This window comes from Ornithorhynchus anatinus, chromosome 4, assembly GCF_004115215.2.
Source record: "Ornithorhynchus anatinus isolate Pmale09 chromosome 4, mOrnAna1.pri.v4, whole genome shotgun sequence".
NCBI classification, from domain to species: domain Eukaryota; kingdom Metazoa; phylum Chordata; class Mammalia; order Monotremata; family Ornithorhynchidae; genus Ornithorhynchus; species Ornithorhynchus anatinus.
The window spans coordinates 25,750,044-25,771,365 of record NC_041731.1 but is presented as its reverse complement, the minus strand read 5'-3'; the positions used below and the strand labels follow the sequence as shown (position 1 = coordinate 25,771,365).

The 21,322-nt window shown below is 45.3% G+C and overlaps 1 long non-coding RNA gene across 4 annotated transcripts; it reads left to right on the top strand.

Moving 5' to 3' along the window:
• Window positions 1-564: 564 nt before the first annotated feature.
• Window positions 565-20,572, top strand: LOC103167841. Of its 4 annotated transcripts, none has more exons than XR_005659985.1 (5): window positions 565-800; window positions 4,249-4,362; window positions 5,009-5,195; window positions 12,208-12,385; window positions 20,315-20,572. It is a non-coding gene; the product is annotated as an uncharacterized LOC103167841 (long non-coding RNA). The 4 variants fall into 4 exon arrangements; XR_005659986.1 differs by lacking the exon at window positions 565-800 and adding an exon at window positions 1,095-1,162 and having other exon boundaries at window positions 4,249-4,344; XR_005659987.1 differs by lacking the exon at window positions 565-800 and adding an exon at window positions 1,105-1,162 and having other exon boundaries at window positions 12,268-12,385.
• Window positions 20,573-21,322: the final 750 nt, after the last annotated feature.

Genomic DNA, 21,322 nt, shown 5'->3' with positions numbered 1-21,322 from the left:
AAATGGGAAAGTCGATTCAGATAAGAAGTCTTTGGTCAAGCATTTTTGGCACATGGCATGTTTGGGCTTTGATGCAAGGATCATTTGGGCTCAGGATTAATAATAAGGATAAGGAAAAGAATGGCATATATTGCTATGTGCTAAATTCTGGATTAGATACAAGATGATCAGACATAGTCTCTATCTCCTGTGGAAACTGAGGCTCAGAGAAGGTAGGTGACTTGCATAAGCAGGATAGTGGCAAGCTGGGGTTAGAACCCAAGAGTCCTGATGGCAGTCCTGTTCTCTATTCATTAGGCCATGCTGCCTAGATAAGAAAGAAGAAAATGCTTGAGGCAGGACGGCTGGAAACTGCAAAAGTTCTACTGCCCAAATAGTAAGGTTGGGGCCAGGATGTTGGAAAAAAAAATTTAAGCTTCTAAGGTGGTGGTGGTGGCTTTCTCCCACCTGACTTACAGTGGTGCAGTACTAAGTCTGTAGGAGATGATGCTCTCTCTGTGGAATTTCTTGGAAATTCTCTCCTTGCCCTAGAGACAGGTTACTTTCTTTTTTTTTTTCAGACCATAGTTCCACCTGGAACTGTTTCCAGAATGCCGTGCCTGAGAAGCTTCATGGATCCTAAGCCTGCCCCACAGGAAGACCAGCTGCTTTCAAATGAGTCCAGAATAGTAGTTGCCCACTCTTTTCACAGTCACCATCAGAGAAGCAGCCCCTCCTGTGCGTTCCAGGGTCTCTGTCTAAACCCTATAAGACAGAGAATGATTTTTAAGGTCAAGGCTCATTTCCATTTCTCTTATTGAGTAAGTTACCTCTAAACTGAGGGGATGGTGGGAGGGGGTTACAGGCTGAGGAAGATTAATCCATGTAAGGAGATGGCCCAGAGACCAATGAGGCTTGTTTGTGGGAGATGGTTAACTTCTTACTGGGAGTGCCTTCACTGGATACAACTTTGTTGAATTGTACTTTCCCAAGTACTTAGTACAGTGCTTGGCACACAGTAAGTGCCCAATAAATATGATTGATTGAGAAGATGAGAGAGTTAAACAGGCATAGTGAGGTCACATAGAGTAACCAAGCAACAAGAAAACAAAGATGGGGATTTAGGGTTGGAGCAGAGTAAGAAAACCATCAGAGTGGGTCAGAGGAAAGACACTAAAGCCATGTGAGTGAGGGTTTAGTTTTGAGAAGGAGTAATCTCTGCATTGAAAGTTCACAGAAACCCAACCAAACGTTCACATTTTCATGTGCTTAATTAGGGCTTTGCTCATCAACATCATGTTATATGTAGGTCTGGTTCAGGGCTATTTTTTACTGGAGACACTTGGCTCATTTTTTATGGTATTTGTAAAACAGTGACTTGAGCACGGGCCTGGGAGTCAGAGGTCATGGACTATAATCCCGGCTCTGACACTTGTCTGGTGTCTGACCTTGGGCAATTTCCTTCATTTCTCTGTGACTCAGTTTCCATCTCTGCAAAATGGGGATTGAGATTGTGAGCCCCATATAAGACAGAGAATGTGTCCAGCGTGATTTGTTTGTATCCACCCCAATGCTTAGTACAGTGCCTGGTATATAGCAAGAGCTCAACAAATACCAGTATTATTTATTTTGTAAATTATTATTCTAAGCAATAGGGTAGATACAAATCAGGTTAGGCACAGTCCCTGTCCCACACAGGGTTCACAATGTAAGTAATAATAATAATAATAATGAGGGAGAGCAGTACTGAATCTCCATTTTACAGTTGAGGAAACTGAGGCAAAGAGATTTAAATAATAATAATGGTATTTGTTAAATACTTACTGTGAGCCAAGCACTGTTCTAAATGCTGACTATGATATTTAAGTGCTTCCTATAAGGCAGGCAGTGATCTAAGTGCTTGGATGGATTCAAGTAAATTAGGTTGGACACAGTCTCTGTCCCACGTGGGGCTCACAGTGTTGATCCCCATTTTACAGATAACTAAGGCACAAAGAAGTGAGAAGCTGTGTGGCTCAGTGGGAAGAGCCTGGGCGTGGGAGTCAAAGATCAAGGGTTCTAAACCCAGCTCTGCCGCTTGCCAGCTGTGTGACTTTGGGCAAGTCACTTAACTTATCTGTGCCTCAGTTACCTCATCTGTAAAATGAGGATTAAGATGGTGAGCCCCACATGGAACAACCTGATCACTTTGTATCCTCCCCCCAACGCTTAGAACAGTGTTTTGCACATAGTAAGCACTTAAATACTACCATTATTATTATTATTTCTTGCCCAGGGCCACAGAGCAGACAAGTGGCAAATCTGGGACTAGAACCCATGATCTCCCTGATACGCCAGGCTGCTTCCTGAAGTGACACAGTGGGCCAGTAGTGGAGCTGGGTTAGAACCCAAGTCCTCTGACTCCCAGGCCTGTGCTCTTTCCACTAGACCACCCTGCTTCCCGATATCCTCAGGGGGATATCTTTGAGCTATTATGAAAAGAAGTGAAACAACCTTTACACTATTTTCTGGATCACTAAAAGTTCAGCTTTCACATCTGCTAGGCTTCAGGGTCCATGATTGTGTGCTTTGATATGGGCTAAATTTCCCTGAGTTGCAACCTGGGACTACAAAGAGGCAGGGAAAAGAAAGCAACACACTCAAACGTTGCATGAGGAATGGTGGTGTCCAAAGGAGGGCGACAGGTCCATGATGAATGGTTTCAATCTGGCTAACATTTCCACCTACTGTCTAGCGTAGTGTGGAAGGAATGAAAAGAGAGTAGCTGAGCCAGAAAGGAGTAGCCTGTGAAAACAGCTTCTTTATGTCCCTGGTGGCTGAAGCACTTCTGCTAATGCTGCCTCAGAGGCAGCAGAGGGATGTCAACTGCACGATAACAAAGCTGAGGAATCAGGGAACTGCAGTGGGAATGTAATTATCTCCTTGCCCAGAGTTGAAGCGGGGGAGGGAAATTGATGTGTGAGGCAGATTAAGGTCTCGAGCTAAGAGGGGTTGGGGAAAATCCAGCAGAATACCTCCTGGCTCTTGCCAAGTCTCATATCCCACCCTGCAGGAGTGTCCCAGTGAAGAGTAATATATTTGAATTTCCTGCAGTCCTGGGGCAAATCACGACTGGCAAATCATGAGAGGGTAGAAACTCTGAAGTCCCTTTAGACAACAGACATGGTGGGGTTTTATTGGAATTCTCATTCAGGTGCCTTCTTGGACTGATTGGACCTGCATTCCATTTTTGGGCACTCAATCATATCATAGTAAAAGCTTCTACTTCCCCTTGCAATTGATTGGATAAAACCATTTACCTGCAGAAATGTGATCCTACCTTCTCCAATTTCCTCTTCTCTGCTCTGATTAGTGCCATCCAGGTATAGAGAAAGGATTCCCAAGGACTAAAAGAAACTTCCAAGGGTTCCCATGATGTCTGAGTCCAAGGATGGCTTGTGTTTTCTCCCCACATTATCTAAGGAGAAAAAAAATGTGTTTTTCCTTGAATCCTTTATTAAAAGCCAAGGGCATTCTGGTTCAGTTTTAGTTATGCACAATGGCCCGAACACACAAAAGCACCTTCAGAATTAAGAGTTTTCCATTGACATTTAGAACAGGTAGGGCTAATTTTGCATTGAGTTAAAACAGCTCAAAAGTATGTCTCAGTACCCAAATCTGCATTTTTCAGACTCAATCCCTTTCCATTTACTCTCCTCATGCATGTGTAAAGAGAGCTTGGTCCATATGTTTCTGATTAAATTAAACTCCCAAGAATGACCTCTTTGCAAGAGGTTTTTAATGTCCAAGATGCCATAGGATTCGTTTTAATAGCTGGGTTTTGTGACAAGAAATTATCCACTGGCAAGTGTGCATCAAAGTGGAAGTGAAATTCGAAATACGAAAGCCACCAAATTCAAGAGGATTCCAACCTTAGCAAGATGCATGCTCCTTTCCTTTCTAAATATCAGGATTTGTCATTTTATGTCCCTCCCCACACAACTGTCCTGGGCGGAGATACAAAGAGAAAAACCAAACATTCAGTTGAGTAGGAAGAAACCACAGCTTTCACGATTATTATAGATCCACAGAGTGGAAGAGACACTTGAGAATTATGTAATCTTAAACACTCTTTTCTATTACTTTTCTTGAAGCTGATTAGCATTGCATCTGAAGTTGAATTAGGGATAGATTTTATTAAATAATAATAACAATGGTATTTATCTAGGGGAATGTACTAACCTCTGCTTCCACTTTGTTTTCCTTTTCTCTCTTTTCTACTAAATGTAGGAATGGTTTCCAGATTCTGGCTGTTCCAAGTGGCAACTTGTTTCAGCCTACCATACATGATTAATGAAGTCATCACATCACACAATGTGTGAAGAGGTGAATGAGATATCACTGGTTTGTACCACCCTTCTTCTCCCCTCTATTTGTCCGCATTAAGGTTGCCCAGCCCTAGCCCTCCTTATGCTGCTCAGATGGGCCTTTTCTGAGCTCTGGGAGAGCCTACAGCTACCTGCCACTTCTCTCCTGTCCTGTCCAAGCTCATTTTGGCTACTCACTTCAGTTTTGGGCAACTCATGGCCTCTCTCTGGATCTTGGCAGGGTTCCAGGACTGGGGTAGGGACAGGAACAAGGGAGCAGGGATGGGCATTCCTCCCTCCAACACCACCACCAACACCATCTCCTGCTCTCCTCAGCCCAGGCATGCAGCCAGGCTTGAAGCCTGGGATGAGAAGAATTGACAAAGTCTCCCTCCTTCGGCTGCCAGAAACTGCCCACTCTTCTCTGCTCATGGGTTCACACACCTCCAGCTCCAGGTCTTTCTGAGATAGCCTGTCTGTCTCCCAACTATCCCTGCTCTCCCCTTCTCCTTTGCGATATCCATACAAATTGCCTTTGATTTTTTCCTCCTCCCAGAAATTATTTTAGTGTCTGTCTCTTCCACTAGATTGCCAGCTCCTTGAAAACAGGGATCATGTCTATCAATTATTTTGTCATTATTTTGTCCACATTCATAGTCCACTGCCTTTGCTCCCTCACTCAGGGCTGCTGGTGCTGGCATACTCTATGTACACCGAACTGGGGATAAAAGCTGCAGCAATAATTAGCCAACCTGCCTTTCTGGGAACCAAAACTGGCTCTCCTCCACACCACTGAGGAGCTCCATCCTGTTCTGCCTTCAATCACCTCACTAGGAAAGAGAAGAGCACCCACAGCTTACGGTCAGGAAGGTTAGTACCTGTAGTAGCTGTGATCCTCTAAACTGTAAGCTCGGTACAGGCAAGGAATATGTCTACCAATTCTGTTATGCTGTACTCCCCAACCACTTAATGCAGTGCTCTGCACACAGTAAGCACTCAATCATTGATTTATTTATTGATTGATTAATTGATTGATACCAATGGCTATGCTTTAGATTCTGAATAATGAGTGGCCTGAAATTCTGCTCCTCTAGTCACAATACATTTCTAAATGTTTTTATTTTCTGTATATTATTTGCCCTTACCTTTCATGCTGCTTCAAATTACTCATTTCATACCAACTTTACTGTATTTAATTCTCCCAAGTGCTTAAACAGTGCTCTTCTGATAATATACAGTGCTCTTCAAACAATCAGAAAATATCATTGATTGGTTGACTGATTGCTCTTGATGTGTCTCTCTCCAGTCTACTCTCCCACAGTTAAACTCATTCATTCATTCATTTCATTCATTCAATAGTATTTATTGAGCGCTTACTATGTGCAGAGCACTGTACTAAGCGCTTGGAATGAACAAGTCGGCAACAGATACAGACAGTCCCTGCCGTTTGACGGGCTTACAGTCTAATCGGGGGAGACAGACAGACAAAAACAATGGCAATAAATAGAGTCAAGGGGAAGAACATCTCACAAAAACAATGGCAACTAAATAAAATCAAGGCGATGTACATTTCATTAGCAAAATAAATAGGGTAATGAAAATATATACAGTTGAGCAGACGAGTACAGTGCTGAGGGGATGGGAAGGGAGAGGGGGAGGAGCAAAGGGAAATGGGGGGAAAAGAGGGTTAAGCTGCAGAGAGGTGAAGGGGGGGCAGTAGAGGGAGTAGAGGGAGCAGGGGAGCTCAGTCTGGGAAGGCCTCTTGAAGGAGGTGAGTTTTAAGTAGGGTTTTGAAGAGGGGAAGAGAATTAGTTTGGCGGAGGTGAGGAGGGAGGGCATTCCAGGACCGTGGGAGGACGTAGCCCAGGGGTCGATGGTGGGATAGGCGAGACCGAGGGAGGGTGAGGAGGTAGGCGGCAGAGGAGCGGGGCGTGCGGGGTGGGCAGTAGAAAGAGAGAAGGGAGGAGAGGTAGGAAGGGGCAAGGTGATGTAGAGCCTTGAAGCCTAGAGTGAGGAGTTTTTGTTTGGAGCGGAGGTTGATAGGCAACCACTGGAGGTGTTTAAGAAGGGGAGTGACATGCCCAGATCATTTCTGCAGGAAGATGAGCCAGGCAGCGGAGTGAAGAATAGACTGGAGCGGGGCGAGAGAGGAGGAAGGGAGATCAGAGAGAAGGCTGACACAGTAGTCTAGCCGGGATATAACGAGAGCCCGTAGCAGTAAGGTAGCCGTCTGGGTGGAGAGGAAAGGGCGGATCTTGGCGATATTGTAAAGGTGAAACCGGCAGGTCTTGGTAACGGATAGGATGTGTGGGGTGAACGAGAGAGACGAGTCAAGGATGACACTGAGATTGTGGGCCTGAGAGACGGGAAGGATGGTCGTGCCATCCACGGTGATAGGGAAGTCTGGGAGAGGACCGGGCTTGGGAGGGAAGACGAGGAGCTCAGTCTTGCTCATGTTGAGTTTTAGGTGGCGGGCCGACATCCAGGTGGAGACATCCTGGAGGCAGGAGGAGATGCGAGCCTGATGGGAGGAGAAGAAGACAGGGGCAGAGATGTAGATCTGTGTGTCATCTGCGTAGAGATGGTAGTCAAAGCCGTGAGAGCGAATGAGTTCACCGAGGGAGTGAGTGTAAATGGAGAACAGAAGAGGGCCAAGAACTGACCCTTGAGGAACTCCAACAGTTAAAGGATGGGAGGGGGAGGAGGTGCCTGCGAAGGAGACCGAGAATGACCAGCCAGAGAGATAAGAGGAGAACCAGGAGAGGACGGAGTCCGTGAAGCCAAGGTGAGATAAGGTATGGAGGAGGAGGGGATGGTCGACAGTGTCAAAGGCAGCAGAGAGGTCAAGGAGGATTAGAATGGAGTAGGAGCCATTGGATTTGGCAAGAAGGAGGTCATGGGTGGCCTTAGAGAGAGCAGTCTCGGTAGAGTGGAGGGGACGGAAGCCTGATTGGAGGGGGTCTAGGAGAGAATGGGAGTTAAGGAATTCTAAGCATCGATTGTAGATGACTTGTTCTAGGATTTTGGAAAGGAAGGGTAGTAGGGAGATAGGGCAATAACTGGAGGGGGAAGTGGGGTCAAGAGTGGGTTTTTTTAGGATGGGGGAGACGTGGGCATGTTTGAAGGCAGCGGGGAAGGAGCCATTGGAGATTGAGTGGTTAAAAATAGAAGTTAAGGAAGGTAGGAGGGCAGGGGCGATGGTTTTAAGAAGGTGAGAGGGAATGGGGTCCGAGGCGCAGGTGGAGGGGGTGGCACTTGCGAGGAGGGAGGAGATCTCCTCTGAGGATACTGCAGGGAAGGATGGGAAAGTAGGGGAGAGGGTTGGTGGGGGGGAGGGGAGAGGCGGAGGGGTGACTTTGGGGACCTCAGACCTGATTGTGTTGATTTTCGTGAGGAAATAGGTGGCCAGATCACTGGGGGTGAGAGATGGGGGAGGGGGAGGAACAGGGGGCCTAAGGAGAGAGTTTAAAGGTCCGGAACAGTTGGCGGGGGTGACGGGCATGGGTGTCGATGAGGGAGGAGAAGAAGTTTTGCCTGGCGGAGGAGAGGGCAGAGTTAAGGCAGGAAAGGATAAACTTGAAGTGTGTGAGGTCGGCTTGGTGCTTGGACTTTCGCTAGCAGCGCTCAGCAGCTCGAGCATAGGAGCGTAGGAGGCGGACAGAGGAGGTGATCCAGGGCTGTGGGTTAGTGGAGCGAGAGCGGCGGAGGGAAAGGGGGGAGAGAGCACTGTACTAAGCACTTGGGAGAGTATAATACAACAGAATTAATAGACAAATTCCTTGTCCACCAGGAGCTTACAGTCTATGATGGACATAATGTTTATAAATTACGGATATGTACATAAGTTCTGTGGAGCTGAGTGTGGAGTAAATATCAAGAGTCTAAAGGGTACAGATCCACATGCATAGGTGATGCAGCAGGGAGAGTACATGCATATAGAAGAAATTTTCAGTCATTCGTGAGTTGGATTAGCCACAGTGGTAGTCATGGCTAAAAATGTCAGTCTGTAATGCCAGCTCCAAACCCAAGGGTTACCTGAGAATATATACTTCATTTCCTTCACTACCACGTGCTTTCCTACATCTGAGTCACTGTTCTGAAGGCTTTGAAGGTATAATTCATTCATTCAGTAGTATTTATTGAGTGCTTACTATTGCAGAGAACTGTACTAAGTGTTTGGAATGTACAATTCGGCAACAGATTGAGACAATCCCTGCCCAATGATGGGCTTACAGTCTTATCGGGGGAGAGAGACCGACAAAAAAAGAGAACATAATCACGATAAATAGAATCAAAGGGATGTACACCTCATTAACAAAATGAATAGGGTAATAAAAAAATATACAAATGAGCACGGTGCTGAGGGGAGGGAAAGGGAGAGGGGGATGAGCAGAGGGAATGGGGGCTTAGCTGAGGGGAGGTGAAGGGGGGAGGGGGAGGGAGCAGAGGGAGCAGAGGAAAAAGGGGAAGCTCAGTCTGGGAAGGCCTCTTGGAGGAGGTGAGCTCTCAGTAGGGATTTGAAGAGGAGAAGAGAGTTTGGCAGAGGTGAGGAGGGAGGGCATTCCAGAACAGCGCTAGGATGTGGGCCAGAGGTCGACAGCGGGTTAGGCCAGGGGATGGTGAGGAGGTGAGCAGCAGAGGAGTGGAGCGTGTGGGGTGGGCAATAGAAAGAGAGAAGAGAGGTGAGGTAGGAGGGGGCAAGGTGATGGAGAGCCTTGAAGCCCAGAGTGAGAAGGTTTTGTTTTGTGCAGAGGTTGATAGGTAACCCCTGGAGGTTTTTAAGGAGGGGAGGTGACATGCCCAGAGCGTTTCTGCAGGAAGATGATCTGGGCAGCAGAATGAAGAATAGACTGGAGTGGGGGAGAGACAGGAGGAAGGGAGATCAGAGAGAAGGCTGACACAGTAATCCAGCCGGGATATTATGAGAGCTTGTACCAGTACGATAGCCGTTTGGATGGAGAGAAAGGGCGGATCTTAGCAATATTGTAAAGGTGAGAACGGCAAGCATTGGTGATAGATTGGATGTGTGGGGTGAATGAGAGAGCTGAGTCAAGGTTGACAACAAGGTTGTGGGCTTGAGAGATGGGAAGTATGGTTGTACCATCCACAGTGACAGGGAAGTCAGGAAGAGGACAGGGCTTGGGAGGGATGATAAGGAGCTCAGTTGTGGACATGTTGAGTTTAAGGTGGTGGGCAGACATCCAGGTGGAGACATCCTGGAGACAGGAGGAGATATGAGCCTGAAGGGAACACTACCACCCTGCCTCACAAGCCGGTAATCTTGGCATTATGCCTGCCTCATCTCTCTCACTCAGTCCACATATTCAACCTGTCACCAAATCCTGTTGGCTCAACCTCCACAACAGCACCCATCCACCCTTTCCTATTATGAGATATTATGAGAACTTGTACCAATAGAATACTTCTTCTACATTCTCTTTCTGAAATGGAAAATAATTCCTGGTAGCATGTGTCTTAAAGTAAACCCTTGGGAAACATTGAAAGGGAAGTAAATCCATCTTTCCACTGGAAAAAGAAGCCCCAAGCCTTGTTACCTATTTTAAATAACAAAGTTTTATGTTTTTTATCCCCCTTGTTTTCTTTCTCCTGTCCTCTTCCCTCCACCATCAGAGGTAGGGTATGGCATGGGTCCAGTCACACCCAAAGGCTTATTAAAATCACATCTTCTCCAGGAGGCCTGCCCCTACTGGGCCCTCATTTTCTCTGCTCCTTCACCCTGATGCACTTAGATTTGTACACTTCATTCTCCTCAATCTCGGCCCAACAGCCCTTACGTACATATCCTTAATTTATTTTGATGCTTGTCTTCCTCTCTGGATTTTAAGCTCTTGTGAGCAGGATATCTATCTACCAATTCTGTTGTACCGTACTCTCCAAAACACTTAGTATGGTGTTCTTCAGACAGCATGGCTTAGTGGAAAGAACACAGGCTTGGGAGTCAGAGGTCGTGGGTGCTAATCCTGGCTCCACCACTTGTCAGTTGTGTGACTTCAGGCAAGTCACTTAACTTGTCTGTACCTCAGTTACCTCGTCTGTAAAATGGGGATTAAGACTGTGAGCCCCACATGGAACAACCTGATAACTTTTTATCTACCTCAGTGCTTAGAACAGTGCTTGGCAAATAGTAAACACTTAAATAAAATCATCATCATCACAACCAGCAGTCAACAAATATGATTGATTGGAAGACTGGGCCCATGGAAGACAAGGCCAGTGGAAGCTGTAGCTACTGATGTTGTTGCAACTAGCTCCCCTCAACCCACTCCTGTAGTCTCCAGAAGGTGTGGGGTAGAACATATGGGGGTTGCAACAAGAACAGTGTACCCTAAGAAGGGTGTGTGTCCCAGACATTTAATCCTTTTATCATTCTCTGGTCACAGAAATGGGAGCATCAAGATTCTTCCCCACTGAGCTGTCTCAGTACATTTGACCCCTGTTCAGCTCTCAGTAGTCTGGCCGGCTCCTGCTTTTCAGACTCAGCAAGCCAAGAGGCCATCTATTTCAGGAACTCTGCCTGGTGGAGCAGCCTGAGTTCAGTGCATAAAGCCATGATGGGGCAGGGCAGGACGGGGAAGTAGTCTGCTGCTAGATTTAATCAGTTGTGGCAGCAAGATACTGGGAGCTTTCCTGATTACTGGGCTGTCCGCAAGAGTTCACAATTTATGTCAGTCAACAATCCTAAAAGACTCTCCTGGCCTATGGCTACTGGGAGCTGGCATCTGAGATGGCTCCCATTTGATTAGAAGCAAACAGTCTCCCTCTGGCTCCTGCCCTGCATCTGGTTTGTCGTCTTCAGGCTATTTCGCACCATCACCCTGTCAGAAGGTGATTCTCTGCCTCTGCTTTTCAGCTCAAATTATACCCGACTGCAGACTATTTTTTCCAGTCATATCCTGGATCGCCTTCACATTTTTCCCGTAGGGTTGAGTAAGATCTGAGTTCCTTCTGGCTCACTTGTCCCTTCCCTGGGGGAATATTCCAGATGTTTTGGGAAAACTTTAAACATGTTCTTCCCCTTTATCGACAGTTTCTCTCAATGTTCCAGAGTGTCTATAAGAAACAACTTTTTCCTTGCCTTTACATTCCCAGGCTGTCTTTCCAATAGCACAGTTTGAATTTATTCAGTTTTGCTCTTTGAACAGGACACTGAATGTTAGGATAGAATCAGAAAAGAAATTGGGAATGCTGTGAAGTTTGAACAGCCAAACCTACTGCTGAACTTTTTTAAAGGTATTTTCTGACTACGTATCAGGCACTGTACTAAGCACGAGAGTGGATACAAAAGGTAGTTGCATTGGACACAGCCCTGTCCCACATAGAGCTCAAAGTCTTGGTCCCCATTTTACAGATGAGGTAATGGAGACACAGAGAATTTAGATGACTTGCCCTTTGTATTTTGAGGGATAAACTGGGGCACATTAAGTACAAATGAATCCTGCTAGAACATTTAGAGGCACTCGACATGATTAACATGGTTTCATTTTATTGTCCATCTTCTCAAACTCCTATATTTCATGATTTGGGCCAAGAACAGAGACACAAGTCCCCAAATCCTAGTGTTTAAGCAATAGCAAAGTTTGAAAGTGTTAATGTGGTGAGGCTCTTTTTCCCTGCAGGGTCTGAGGCATGCTTATCATAGGGGAATATTTGTTTTGACAGCTGAACTGAACTTTGAAATACACCAGTGCTTGAAAAGGAGCAACTCGAGCTCAAAAAGGAAGAAGTCCCCAAATGCTAATATTTAAATCTGGGAGCTATGTGTTTATCTGAAGGGTTTCTACTATTAAGAAGAGTCTGTCCAAATCAAAACCAGGACTAAAATTCCTGCCTAATATTGCATACACAACACTTGTTTTTACAGCATAACTGAACAGTTTTCATGCATTCAGAGAAACAAATTGAAAACAAATATTCTGAACAGGCATTTCAACACATCAGCAACTTGGAAGCAACAACTGGAAATCTATGGTGATGAGAAGATGAATGTAAGCACCCATACGAGGAAGTATTGGTTTACCCAAAAGGGCTTGCAGACTTAGGTAGGTTGTTTGAGAATGGAGTTGAAATTACCTAGGCTGGTTTTACAAACAATCTGAGCTGCCAGTCACTCTTCAGGAAAAATATCCTCACCTTACAGGAGCACATGTTAGCCAAATATTGGTTGTTAGTAACAGAAAGCAACATATGGTTAGAGGGCAGAATTGGTGATTAACATTCATTTACTCAGTCATATTTACTGAGTGCTTACTGTGTACAGAACACTGTACTAAGCACTTGGGAGAGTACAATACAACTATAGGTAGACAAATTCCCTGCCCACAACGAGCTTACAGTCTAGAGGGGGAGAAACAGACATTAATATAAATATATAAATTACAGATATGTACATAAGTGCAGCAGGGCTGGGAGGGGAGATGAACAAAAGGAGCAAGTCAAGGTGGTGCAGAAAGGAATGGGAGAAGAGGAAAGGAATGTTTAGTCAGGGAAGGCCTCTTGGAGGAGATGTGCCTTCAATAAGGCTTTGAAGGGTGGGGGGGAGTAATTGTCGGATCTGAAGAGAGAGGGCATTCCAGGCCAGAGGCAGGATGTGGGTAAGAGATCTGCATTGAGATAGAGGAGTGAAGTGTCGGGGCTTGGTTGTAATAGGGGAGTACTGAGGTGAGGGAGGAGGGGGCAAGGTGATTTAGTGCTTTACAGCCAAAGGTGAGGAGTTTCTATCTGATACAGAGGTGAATGGGCAACCACTGGCAGTTTCTGAGGAGTAGAGAAACATGTCCTAAGCATTTTTGTAGTGAAGTATGGACTGGATTTGGGAGACAGGAGGCTGAGAGGTCAGCAAGGAGACTGATACAATAATCAAGATGGGATAGGATGGAGAGGAAAGGGTGGATTTTAATGATGTTGTGAAGGTTGAACTGACTGCATTTATTCATTCATTCAATAATATTTATTGGGTGCTTACTATGTGCAGAGCACTGAACTAAGCTCTTGGAATGTACAATTTGGCAACAGATGGAGACAATCCCTGCCCATTGACAGGCTTACAGTCTAAGTGGGGGAGACAGACAGACAAAAACAATAGCAATAAATAGAATCAAGGGGATGTATATCTCATTAACAAAATAAATAGGGTAATAAAAACATATACAAATGAGCAGACGAGCACAGTGCTGAGGGGAGGGGAAGGGAGAGGTAGAGGAGCAGAGGGAAAGCGGGGGGAAAAGGGGACTTAGCTGAGGGGAGGTGAAGGGGGGGGCAGAGAGGCAACAGAGGTAGCAGAGGGAAAGGGGAAGCTCAGTCTGGGAAGGCCTCTTGGAGGAGGTGAGCTCTCAGTAGGGCTTTGAAGAGGGGAAGAGAGTTAATTTGGTGGAGGTGACAAGGGAGGGCATTCCAGGACAGCGGGAGGACGTGGGCCAGGGGTCGACGGCGGGATAGGTGAGAATGGGGGACAGTGAAGAGGTGGGTGGGAGAGGAGCAGAGCCTACAGGGTGGGCAGTAGAAAGAGAGAAGGGAGGAGAGGTAGGAGGGGGCAAGGTGATGGAGAGCCTTGAAGCCCAGAGTGAGAAGTTTTTGTTTCATGCAGAGGTTGATAGGCAACCACTGGAGGTTTTTAAGAAGGGGAGTGACATGCCCAGAGCGTTTCTGCAGGAAGATGAGCCGGGCAGCAGAATGAAGAATAGGCTGGAGCAGGGAGGAAGGGAGATCAGAGAGAAGGCTGACACAGTAATCCAGCCAGGATATTATGAGAGCTTGTAGCAGTAAGGTAGCCGTTTGGGTGGAGAGGAAAGGGTGGATCTTGGAGACTGGCAGGTCTTGGTGACGGATTGGATGTGTGGGGTAAATGAGAGAGCTGAGTCAACGATGACACCAAGGTTGCGGGCTTGGGAGACAGGAAGGATGGTAGTGCTAGTTCTCCCTTCAGTGTGAGATATTCTACATTTAGTACTTTTAGATAGTGTTGAACACATCAGTTCGTTTGTTCCCAGAAAGTCCTTAAAGGGATCAAAGTCACTTGGAGGAAAAATGTAGAATATTCAAGCAGCTCAATAATACTCCCAAACCCCCCATGCACCTTCCCTATTACATCCTGTTATTTCTTTGTGGAGGAACTTTGAAACCTGTGTCATTTCCTCATTGTCCTATGTTCAGAGGTATAGGTCACGCAGAGACTCTTCAAGAACTGGGGGAGAGAACTGATGGCTGACATTGTCGCAGAATCTCACTTTTCTCCATTGCTCTCAAAATCCTACCCAGAATCCACCTGGACTTACTCCTGTAAAGCATCATTGATCAGATCCAGACTCACAGTGTGACTTTGTCTGTTAGTGTGGCACAGCAGACATGATATTTCCTCCACTTCAGATGGAAGAGAAATGCAAGTAATAAATCAGGACCTGTAGACAATATTCTTGCCCTACACAAGCACTAACAACATCAATAAATTATTTAATCAATGGAATTTATGAACTGCTTATCATATGCAGAGCACTCTTCTAAGTGCTTAAATAGGGTCACACACAGTCTTAATCCCTGTTTTACAGATGAGGTAACTGAGGCCCAGAGAAATAAAGTGACTTGCCCAAGGTCATACAGCAGACAGGTGGCAGAGCAGGAATTAGAACCCATATCCTTCTGACTCCCAGGTCCATGCTCTATCCACTAGGCACCATCAAGAGTCCTAGCATCTGGCAACTATTGAAAACATTTGGTTATCCTGGGAAATTTATAAAGATGCTAAGATGACTCTATGATGGTGGGAAAGACTGAAAGTCCAGGTTGTTTGACATCCAGTCCTGCACTCTTTCCTGTGTGGCTTCCCTTTTGCTGCCTCTCCTTCAGTACCTTCCTGCCTCTTTTTTCTTTTGTTCCTGTTTGTGTGAGAAAAAACAATATCTCTGATTCTGGGATCCGTGCTGCACCTAGAGTACCCAAGGTATTTAATATATTTTGAAAACCATAATGAGTTTGAGTCTCCCCTTGGTAAGGAACTCCTTACTCTCCTCCTCCTCCTCCTTGATCTGTGCTTCCCCACCGTCCTCTCTTCTCTTTAAGTGGAAGGAGAGATGATTACAGGAGCCAGGACCCTGCTGAACCTAGAGCATGGAGTGGCTAGTTTGGGAGTATTTCTGTCCTCACCCTACTTTGAATGGAGACTTGTTATATTGTTATACTCTACTCTCCCAAGTGCTTAGTACAGGGTTCTGCACACAGTAAGTGCTCAATAAGATTGATTGATGAATGGAGTTGCATTCCTCCTCCATAGCACACAACAGCTCCCTAAGCAGATGGCATATGACTTCAGATGCTGACTCCTCCTTCAGAAGGAAGTACCACTTCCTGGACCTTAAGTGTCCAGTTTTGTCATGGTAGTTCTTTACAAGTCGGCTGCAAGGAAGCAGAGCTGCTGTCCCCCAGGAGAAGAGATTCAGATCCCATCAGTTACCTTGCCCTGTTGTCATATATCCATGCCAGTCCCAAATTCAGACTAATAGGATTCTTTTTTCCCCACAGCTCAGATTCCAGTCATTCCTAGATGGGTACCATTAGGGAGTTCAGAGCTACTGAATTGTATGATTTCCTCAATTTGCTTGCTTAGCCCAGAGAATAAACCTAGGGAAGCAGCATGGTGTAGTGGATAGAACATGGGCTTGGGACTCAGAGGTCATGGATTTTAATCCTAGCTCTGCCTCTTGTTGGTTCACTCATTCATTCAATAACATATATTGAGCACTTTCGGTGTGCAGAGCACTGTACTAAGCACTTGAGAGAGTACAATACAACAAGAAACAGTTACATTCCCTGCTAAAACAAGCTTACAGTCTAGAGCTTACATTTGTCTGCTGTGCGACCTGGGACAAGTCACTTCACTTCTCTGTGCCTCAGTTACCTCATCTAGTAAATGGGGATTGAGACTCTGAGCCCCAAGTGGAACAGGGACTGTTGCCAATCTGATTTCCTTTTATCCACCCCAGTGCTTAGAACAGTGCATGGCACATAGTGAGTGCTTAACAAATAAATACCTTAATTTTTTTATTAATAAGGAATGATATTTGAAGATGTTTGTGGGATTGTAGCTGTGACAAGAACAGTTTTGAAGACCGGAAGTGAATACATCTCCAATGAAACCCTTAGCATTTTTCATTAAGAGGTCAATAGAGATGCTGATTTTAGCCATAGAAATATTAGGTTAGATGAGGTCTGTAGTACATCATTAGGAGCAGCAAGCGGGGAATGGGTCCTCACCCACTAGTACGGAATCTGGCTGTGTGAGAGGGAGCAATTTAACAGTGCAGACAGCACACCAAATATTTACATTCCAAATAAACAAGAGGCTTCTGGATCCCTGCCTCACTAAGCAAGCCAAGGGCAAGGCATTTCATCATCAAAGGAAATTATAGCTGTGGGAATCCCTGAATGTCCTGGGCTCTTCCTAAGAAGGCAACACTGTTGACATTGAGCTTTTATTGCTATTCTTGTCTGGTAAAAATGTAAGAACTAAACACTAAGATTTGTTTTCTGGACCTGTAACTTCCATCTGGTGTCCAAGTGACAGGATATTTGAAGGTCAAAGGTCTGGCAAAAGATAGCCCAAGCATTTATGGGGAGTTCAGATGGTACAAGATGGGCCACTTAACCTGAGAGGGATGACTGGTGTAAGGTTTACAGGAGGGGCAGGGAGTGTTGTGCTTTCAGAGTGCTGTGGTTTTTCTCATTAGAATAATGATGGTATTTGTAGGAAATGTGTCTGCTAATTCTGTTGTTCTGTACCCTTCAAGGCTATTAGTACATAGTAAGCGATCAATAAATACGATTGATTGATTTTTAGAAGGCCGCTAAGCTGGACCTTTCTTAAGCCCAAAGAGAATCCTTAAAACAGCAGCAACCTCCCACTGCACACTCAAGATGAACTTTTGAAGACCCAAACAAAGCTGATTTGGAGATGCTTGCTTGTTTTTCAGAATAAGTGATGGGTCTTTGTAAGGCCTTCCCAGTTTGCTCTGGCTGATTTTCATTTTTACAGTTTGAATTATTTTCCTTCCTTATTTCCACGCAAATGGGGCAGGTCTTTCTTTGAACAGCAGCAGATGTTTCTCTGAGACATTCAGCAAGCCTCCAAACCCCTCCCCTTACAGTTGGGGTGGGGGGGGGCTTTGGCTAAGGTGGTGGGGTGGGGTGCATGTGTCTGAGGGGTTATCTTTAAAGCCCCCCTCACCAGTATCAATTTGCTTTCCTGTAGTAGGAGTGGCTGTAAATGGAAACTCTCTTAACTGGGGCAAATTCCTCTGGAATGTCTTTCAGAAAAACAGGCTGTTTTTTTCCAAGATGCATACTGGAATATTCTTTATGTCTCTGGCCTCACTTTTGGCACTGCTGATTGTTTTGACCAGTGACTGGTGAAAATGCTCTTTTCTAAGGAGAAGGCAGGTGTCTGGGTAAAACCTGTAGTTACAGCTGGGCTAAGGCTGGAGTCCAGGTGCCTGGGTTAAACCTCCTCACTGTACTTCCATCTCTCCTGTCTTGCCACAGACCTCTTGCTTACCTCCTCTCTCTGGCCTAGAACTCTCTCCCCTTCATATCTAACAAACCATCACTTCAAAGCCCTACTAAAAATCACATCTCCTCCAAAAGACTTTCTCTAAATAGCTCATTTCCTCACCTTCTTCTTTCTTCCTTCTGTCATCTATACACTAGTCTATACCTCTAAGCACTTGGATAGTCACCTCACCTCCAACTTTATAGTACCTGTATACATATCCTTATGCTATGCCACCTCCACAATCTGTAACTCAATAAATTTCTGTCTCCGCCACTAGATTGAAAGCTCCCTGAGGGCAGGGACCAGGCCTACCAACTCAACTATAGTGTGTTCTCCAAATTGCTTAGCTTGGTGCTGTGCACATAGTAAGCACTCAGTAAATACCATTGATGGATTGATTGATGGGTGCTTTAGGGATTCTTCACACTGAAACTGCTCAATTTAGTTCTGTTTCAGTAATTCTGGGGAGATTACCTGTACCATCCTCTTTGCTCCTGCAGGGAGCAAGCTTAACTGCAGTTTAAATAAAACTCCTGGAAGCCTATCCAAATGGAATATATCAGGCCGCAAACTCAGAGTGATTCTACTGTTTTTTGCATTGCATTTGAAATAGTTGAAAAGTATTAGATGAGGTTGTGAGAAGAGAATGGGGAATTGGCCCTGAAGCTGCAGCAGCCTTTTGCCTGGCTTCTATTGAACTTGAAGTCTAGCTGATTGGCCACTGCTGCCTGGGGTTGGTCTGCCTTCCTCTCCCAATAATAAGCCTCCCTGGATTAGGGGGACAACTGTCTCTCTCTCTCTCTCCACAACCCAGGGAGGCACAAGCTCAGGAGAAAAGGCTAAGGATAGAAGGAAAAAACCTGAAATATTTTCTACCAAGTCTGTAAGTCATAGCTGACCTGATGGAGAGAGAATGGGCCTGAGAGGAAAGAGACTTGGGATCCAATCCCAGCTCCGCCATTTGCCTGCTCTGTGACCTTGGACAAATTATGTAACTTCTCCGAGACTCAGTTCCCTAATTTGTAGAATGGGAATTGACTACCTGTTCTCCTTCCCCTTTAGACTGTGAGCCTTCTGTAGGACAGGGACTATGTGTCATCTGATTGTATCTATCCTTCCAGTGCGTACTACAATGCTTGGCACATAGTAACTACTTAACGAATACCACTGTTACTACAATTATTATCATTATCACTGTTAATAACAGTAATAATAAAATTGATATTGAAGTGGGTGGTATCAAGGTATCTAGGATGGGTCCAAGGTTGGGACTATTCATTCATAATTCCATAAACATTGGTCCAGTCTGCACTACACTGGCAATTGCCATTAGTGCCATGTTGACACTTTTTGAGGGGGGATGGGGGGGTATTTATTAAGTGCTTATTATGTGTCAGACACTGTACTAAGCCCTGGGGTAGATGCAAGCTTATCAGTTTGGGCACAGTCCCACATGGGGCTCACAGTCTTAATCCCCATTTTACAGATGAGGTAATTGAGGCACAGCCCAAGGTCACGCAGCAGTCAAGTGGCAGAGCCGGGATTAGAATCCAGGTCCTTCTGACTCCCAGACCCATATTCTATCCACTACGCCAGCTGCTTAATGGTTAGTTGGCCCTAAGCAAATTAGGTCCCTAATGGGAATGAATTTTTATTCAGGATGAATGGGTCACTGTCTTTGTCTTGAACTGATTATATTGCAGTTCCTCAGGTGTACTTATGTGGGTTACTTGGAGACCACCAATAGCTTTTAGGCAATCCTTCCTGACCAGTCTATTTAACCTCCCTATTTCCAGAAACTGTGTTCTTTTCTTCCTTCTGGAGACCAATGATTGAGGAGTCAAAAGGATGAGGAAAGCGCTGAAGCTGCTTTCTCTCCTATCTTGAATTTCCACCCAAAAATTACATTTTGAGGACAGTATTGCCCTCAGCAATCTTTATTATATGATTTTAGAACAAACAATGAGCACAATCACTAAACTGCAGTGCTGCAAATGACCACCATAAAGCCCAGTGAGACATTTTGCCTTAAAAGCCACCATGTTCATCTAGATGAAGGCTTACCGATATGGGATATGAGCAAGAGGAACAGCAGATTGGCAGGAGATCAGATCCACCAGCAGAAAGAAATAGTGTCTTTTCACAATTTGGTGATAAAGAACACTATCCTGTCTCTTTTGAAAATGCCACCAGCAGAAATGGTTTCTCCTGGTGATTTCTCACTCTATTGCAACCCTAGAATCTTACCTGGGGAAGACTGATGAGATTGTGTTCTGAAATTCCAACCTTAGGGGAAATGTCAGGTTTTTCAGTAGGTTCAATATATTGCTGAGCTGAGAAATATTCATATACCAGGCTGGTCTTTCTGCTCCTGCTTCTGGATTTTATTTTTGCAAATATTAGTTATCCAAGTGCAGTGTCATTTTTCCAGGACTGAAGAGAACACTGCTCATCTGAGAAGAAACCACATGCATGAGTAATAAGACGAGTATCTGCGTTGGAAGAGAAGGGAAAACTCAACTTTCCTAGAGCTGAAGCCGATATTGGCAGCATAGAGGCTTCCATTCAGTTCCTGGACACATAAGCAGCATGACAAGGTTCAGCCTGGTGTTGAGAATAGCACAGCCGAAAGTCTACATACAGCAGCTAGTGGGTGGTGCTGCAGATCCAGCTTAGTAAATCCATTACAGGAAAACGGTATGTCTCTGGCCGTATTGATTTCAGTGTGGTCTAAAGGAGGACAAGAATTATAGATTTCCAGAGGTAGGAGGAACTTCCAGGTAATATAAATAATAACTGTGCTATCTGTTAAGTACTTACTCTATTCTAAGTGTTCCACTAGTTGCTGTGGTGGATGCAAGACAATCACATTGGACATATCCCCTGTCCCTTATGAGCTTCATAGTCTGAGGGGGATGGAGAACAGGCAACCAATTCCCATTTTACAGAGAAAGTAATTTGAGACATAGATAAATTAAATTATTTGCCCCAAGTCACACAGCAGATAAGTGGCAGAGCAGGGTGAGAACCCAGATCTTTCACACCCAAGCCCATGCTTTTTCCACTAGGCTTCACTACTTCTCCAGGTATCATCTGGTCCAGCCCCCTGCAGGCAGGAGAACTAGACCATCTAAGAGAGATGGGTGTTGATCCTTTTAAAAAGATGCCTGCAGTAATCTTGGCAGGGAGTGAGGAGGGCTGGTACCTGGAGTCCATTAGGGCTTTCTGAAGAAATCACCCTCCACAGTCTCCACGGCATTCCTAAGAAGGAGAGTCCTGCCTGGCCCAGAGCCCAGCATGCATGGTCAGAGACAACCATGACTTCTGTGTATGTCTGTGTGTAAAACCTTTGTGATATTCTTCTCTTTCAAGCAGTGAGTACAGTGCTCAGCACACAGTAAGATGCACTAGTGGTTTCTATTAGCACTTGCTGTGTGCA